The sequence below is a fragment of the Limulus polyphemus genome, unplaced genomic scaffold (genome assembly GCF_000517525.1).
Source record: "Limulus polyphemus unplaced genomic scaffold, Limulus_polyphemus-2.1.2 Scaffold300, whole genome shotgun sequence".
NCBI classification, from domain to species: domain Eukaryota; kingdom Metazoa; phylum Arthropoda; class Merostomata; order Xiphosura; family Limulidae; genus Limulus; species Limulus polyphemus.
Genome location: NW_013665910.1, coordinates 651,905 through 658,404, shown reverse-complemented (window position 1 = coordinate 658,404; position 6,500 = coordinate 651,905). Strand labels below are relative to the sequence as shown.

At 32.9% G+C, this 6,500-nt stretch overlaps 1 protein-coding gene across 3 annotated transcripts in view; it reads right to left on the bottom strand.

Annotated features, from left to right (window-relative positions):
• Window positions 1–4,819, bottom strand: part of LOC106457182 (synaptosomal-associated protein 25-like) — a 51,446-nt gene extending 46,627 nt beyond the window's left edge. For all 3 annotated transcript variants that reach the window (XM_013916576.2, XM_022383019.1, XM_022383020.1), the window contains exon 1: window positions 4,598–4,819. The gene's annotated coding sequence lies outside the window, so the exon portion shown is untranslated. The remainder of the gene's footprint in view (window positions 1–4,597) is intronic.
• Between the last annotated feature and the right edge of the window lie 1,681 nt (window positions 4,820–6,500).

The window sequence follows — 6,500 nt, the reverse complement described above, 5'->3', positions numbered from 1 at the left end:
TAAAATATAAGAGGTTCTTATTTTATATTCTAGCTTGTCAATATCAGTAATTTGAGTTCCTAATTCATACGAAACTATAGACTTAGTATTTTGACATCACAAACATCTAATTTGAACCAGTGGTGCATTCAGCATACCATGTGACACACAAAAATTGATGTTTAACTGTGCTTTTTTAATATATACTTTTAAATTAAGAAATTGAGTAAGGTATAATACTAAAATTGGAATTATAATCTACAGTGTTATACCAAACTTATGGGCATAAATTTATGAAATAGTGGTTCAATAAAATTTTTAATGCAAGTCAACAAACGCGATGATATGGCCTTTTACCCAACCCACCTGGAAATGGTTAAGTTCCTATAAAGTTCTGGCCTCCACTACTGCCAACAGCAACTCATTCTATAATTCAATTGCGCTGTTAGAAAAACAATTCTCTAAAGTGAAGCCTAGCCTGTCCTTTCCAAATCTTAAGCTTGTGTCCTCTCATCCTACTGTATTCAGAATACAGCAAAAAGAAATCACAATCCTTCACCCTTTTGATCCCCCATATCATATTGTAAGTCCAATAATATCTCGTCTTACCCTTCTTTTCTTAAGTGAAAAGTTATGAGATTTGAACCTATCCTTCTTACATAACCATTCCATCCTCAAAATCAATCTTGTAGTCCTCCTCTATACCCTCTTAAATAAGTTAATACCATTTCTTGGATAACATCATAAGGAGATCAAAACAACACACAGAATTCAAAGTGAAACTCAACTAGTGACTTGTAGAATAGTTAATTACCTCTTTTGACTTGTAATCAATTTATCTATAAATACACAATAAAATTGTTTTGGCTTTACTACTAGCAACAGAGTACTGCTTTGGTGGGTTGAGCAACTTATCCACCACTATTTTATGATCCTTTTCTTCAGTCATGCTATTAAGTGGGTTCCCAACTACATAAAACTCGTGATCAAAATGCATTACCTTGCACTTACTATAATCAAAGGTAATTTGCTAAGTACTTGTCCAACTTACCAAATGATCCAATTTATTCAGTACCTCAACTTTCTCAATACAGCTGGAAATGCCCAAGAGTTTAATGGCATTAACAAATTTTACTAATTATGTGTCTGTCAATATCATTAATGTAAATAAGAAAAATCAGAGGCTCAAGTACTGACCTCCGTAGCACTCCATTAGTAACAATGGTCAATTTAGATTGGACTCCACTCATGGTAACCTTTTTTCTTTCTCTCATCGAACCTTCTACTATACAATTAACTATATGTAGTCTTTCCCTACCCTCAAATATCTTGTGTGGCACCTTATAAAAATATTTTTTACAAACTAAGAGTAAGTCCACATCCATTTCTAATCCAGGTAACAAGTAACACCTTCAAATGAAAACATTTAAGAACAACCTTATAATTCAAAAATTTATCAAACCTTCCTTAAATTTACTGCTTCCACCACATCTGAAGGAAGCCCATTCCAAAGATCAACTACCATGTTAAAAAAATGAACATCAACCACAGGAAAGAAACTAGTCATCAGCAATTACTGCTATTCTTATATATATTTAGTTATAAATTATTTTTTACTATAATTATTTATTATCATCACGTTTTTATCCTTTTACACCAAGTTCCTCATAGTCTTATATAGAACTACATGTGTAGGATTTTCGTAAAGCTTTGGATTTGGTTAAAATAAACTAGGAAATCCAAAATGACTCATAAGAAATAGCTGGTTGATAATGTTAAAACTAACAGTAAAGATTTTTTTTAAGTAAGTTAAAGGTAAACAAAATATTAAGATGGGATTTGGGCCGTTCAACAATGCTGATGGCACAGTTTTTGATATTTATTGAGATGGCTGAGTTTTTAAATGTTTTCTTATCTTCCATTTTTTAAAGAGAAGAAATTAGCAATTTTCCTGACCCTATGCATTCAATAGGAAATACTGGAATTGACCTGAATCATGTAGATGTTAATTCTTTGGTGACAAATAGAAAGATTGAAACATTAAAAATAAAGCATCAAAGCCATGCAAGTTTTCCCCATTGCCTTATCAAATGAGGTCATAGAACATATATATGTGAACCCCTTGTTTTTATTTTTGGAAGGCCAAAAGAAACTGGGCGGGTGCCAGAGGCTTGGAGAGTTATGGTATTCGTATTTTTAAAAGGGGGAATAAGAACTGTCCTGTATATTATAAGTCAGTTTTACTTCTGTGGTGGAAAAAAATCTTGAGTCTGACAAACAAAGCTTTACAAAATCATTTAATAAAATGCAATATTAGTTGTGGAAAAAGTTTTGGAAAGTCTGATAAAAGATGCTTTGCAAAGCCATTTAACAAAGTTTAGAATCTTATTGAATAGTCAACATGATTTAACTAAGGGAAAAGCTTGCCTTACACAACTTTTGACATTCTTTGCAAAGGTTACTGCTTATATAGATGAGAGTAAGGGTGTGGATATGGTGTATCTGGATTTTCAGGAAGCATTTGACAAAGTGCCACATGAAAGGCTTGTGAAAAAAATTATCTCTGTAGGTGTGGTGGAAAGTTAGCAAATTGGATAGAAGAGTAGTTGGATGAAAGAAAGCAGAAAGTTGTTATAAATGGAATTCAGTCAAACTGGATTAATGTTACAAGTGGGGTACCTGAGGGCTCAGTCTTAAGATCTATGCTCTTTTTGATTTACATCAATGACATAGATGAAAAAATTGTAAAGGGAATTGATAGTGTTAATGCATCATATTTCTTCATACTTAACAGTGAGAATAGTAGGGCAAATGGACACAAATATAAATATTGGCAGGGTAGGAGTCAATTTCAACTAAGACAATTTTATTTTTCTAACAGGGTGGTTAGCCTTTGGAATGGGTTACCTTCAGATGTTGTAGAGGCAGTAAATTTAGTGAGTTTAAGAGAAAACTTTATAACTATATGAATGATAAGGGATGGCTTTAAGATTTTTTTAAATTTATTTATTTAATAGTTTTAGTGTAGAGGCAGGAACAGATTAGGCTGCCAGGACACTGTGGCCACCCTATTGATTTAATCAAATTCCTATATTCCATTATCTAGCTCTAACCAATCAACTATTCATTAAGTTTTCTCTTGAACTCTCCCAGTCCCAATTCATCTATCATATCTTAATGCAATCTATTCCAAAGGTTGACCACCCAGTTTGAAAAATAAAACTGCTTAAGAAGTTAAGTTCCAGACAACATCTACATTGCCAAATCTCAAATCTATGTCCACTAGTCTCACCACTCTTTCCAATAAACACAAAAAAGATAATATATCACTACTATCCATTCTCTTTACAATTGTGAACACTCCAATCAGATCCTTTCTAAAATTTTTCTTGACAGAAAATCATTTTAAGGACCGTAACCTGTCCTCATATGACAGCCCTCCATCCAAGGAATCATCCTAGTAGTAGAGTAATGCTCTTTTGAACTCTTTCCAACAACTCACTATCCCTCTTAAAATAAGGAGCCCAGGACTGAACATAATACTTTAAATGAGGCCTAACACCAGATATCTGTACAAAGAAACAATAGTCTTCTTTGGTTTGTATTCAGTATTCCTGTAGAAATATGGTGTCTATCACAGATTCAACTTATTTTTTCCTTGAATTTTCTCCAGGCAACACAGTCTATTTCCTTACCTGCAGTTATTTTATTCGAAGAACTCAGGTCCTCCCATTTCTGATGCTAAACTATTACTAATGCAAAATGCTATGGTATAACAAAGCAAGTTAGTCTTTCCTTCTTTATTAGTAAACTGGATATAAGATGTCATCCACTCCAGTCTATAGAATTTCTCTTGCTATGGTGATTAATAAGACTGTAAGCATGAGCCATTAATTTCTAGTACAATTGAATTGACATCATTGTCTATGAGCATACATGACATCACATATTTTACACAAGATTTTATGAGGTAAGCATGACTGTGAGACAAATCAAAATGCATGAGATTCACAACCCAGATGTGAGGTTGGATTTGCCTCTACCAGTAATGAAAGTTGGCATCTTACAAGAGTTTAATGAGTTTAAAATTGTAAATTTCTTTGTTTGTTTTTTAGGGGGGTTGGCATGCAGGGACAGCCTTGAAAGTTGTAGGTCTAAATGGTCCTTTGACATCCTTATGTTAAGACAGTAAGACTAAAATTATGCTAAACTTATCAAATGAAGTATAAATTATAATAAGGTAAGAAAGGCTACAGACTATAGTACAGTAATTGAGTATACACACACTTAAAAAGTAAATCACAAATCTTCTAAATTTCTAATCAAATAAATTTTCAAAATTTCCATATAAGTATAAACTAGGCTACTTTTGTACAACTTATTTATAACAAACTAACTTAAGTATAATTTTTAAAACTATATAATAAAAGTACTTGCACGTTGCAATCCACGACACAAACCGACAATTGAAAATTCACTTTTCAATGTTAAGCTAGAAAACGAAAATGTAAAGCTTAAATGTTAAACACACCAAAGTAAAATTAAACTGAACTACTGATTAAATAAACATATACATTGTTAGTTTAAAAAAATATTCATACGATAAGAGTAAGCCTACCTCTCTATTGCTCAGAAAAATTTCCGTCTATAATTAGTTATCACGAGCTTTAGTTTTATTTTAATGTTCAACAGTGAATTCTAATAATAATACTAATAGTTATACTGTAATACAATTACTTATGTTTATTAAATTGTTATAAACCGCTCAGAAAAGAGGAAATTGTAACTCCTGAAAAACGTCATGAAACTACTCTCGTTATCCACAGTTGTGTAAATCTGTGGAAAAGACTGTCAAAAACTATACTAGAGATGTCGCCAGTTCTTCTGAAATATAGTAAAGTTAATTCAAGAACAAAATTTATAATAATAAATAATTGGGCTAACAATAAATATATAAACAATATTACATTATTAATCCTTACCCTACTTTATATTTCTAAATGACTAAAATAAAATGTATAAAAATTATAATTTAACTACTTAGTCTTGTTCACACTATAACAGTTACTGTGTGCCCCTTACTGTTGGTAAGTTTACTTATGTTAAAATCTGGGGTTCGATTCCACGCGTAGAATAAGCGCAGACAACACACTGTGTAGCTTTGTGCTAAGAAAGGTCAACAGTACTTGCTCTAATATTTTTTTATAAGTTCTTGAATAGTGGGCAAGTGTCAGAGGATTAGAAGTTGGCTAATGTTACTCTTCTTTTCACAGAAAACGAAAAAGATTCCGATAATTATTTATCAGTTTTACATCAGTAGTCGGAAAAGTTTTGAAAATCTGATTAAAGTTGTTTTGCAAAGCCATTTAACAAAGGTTAAAATTTCGTTGGATGGCATTATGGTTTCACAAGGAGAAAATCTTGTTTTACTAATCTTTTGCAAACCTTTCAAGAAATTACTGCTGATGTACATATGTGAAAAGGTGTGGATTTGGTGTATCTGGATTTTCAGAGATCATTTCCCAATGTGCCACACACAGTACAGAACCCCGGCCATAAAGGGACCCCGCCGGCCACCTAAATAAAAAAGAAAAAGAAATTGGATAGTTCGTTAAAACTAGCAGAATAGAGGCAAGAGTAAATTACGATTATTATTTCTAAATATTACCTGGTCCTAGAACCACATTAAACTTTAATGTGGCCCTGGCCACACAAAAAATTTATTCAAAAACAGATGTTACGACAGTAGAAGTCACGTGACCCTAGTAACACGTCATGATATTCTAGAAGGATCATGTCTGTTCGTGGCAACTCTGGTATTTTCTACGCGCCCTCTATTATTGTATATAAGTGCGCCAGATAAAGCGAAATTAATTAATCGGAATAGAATTGCAGACAGATAGAGACGGACAATTGAGTCAAGCGCGGTAGTGGCCTTAAGTAAAGTGCGTGAATCGTTGTGAATTCTGGCGTGTGTTTAAGCTAAAGTGCTTGTGGAAATTAAGTGTATTGCAAAGTTGAACTGAGAAAGAATAAACTACTTTTATTTAAGAAAGGACTTGCATCGCTGAAGTATCTCGGAAAGAATTCTACGGAAAATTAACAAACGAACACAGAGACGTAACAAATTAGTGTCAGAAGCGGGATAGAAAAAAAAATTAAAAGAAAGAAGAAGATGGAAACGAGAGGTGGCAAATCAAACTACAGCTTAGCAGATTTGATGGCAGCAATACAAGAACAGCAAAATAAACAAGAAGAGAGATTACAGCAGTTGCTGGAGGAAAAAGAAAAGAAACAAGAAGAACCAGAAAAGAAACAAGAAGAACGACAAAAGAAACAAGAAGAGAGATTACAGCAGTTGTTGGAGGAAAAAGAAAAGAAACAAGAAGAACGACAAAAAAACAAGAAGAGAGATTACAGCAGTTGTTGGAGGAAAAAGGAAAGAAACAAGAAGAACGAGAAAAGAAACAAAAAGAGAGGCAACAGCAGTGGCAAGAAAACCTGCAACAGTAGCCATCGAT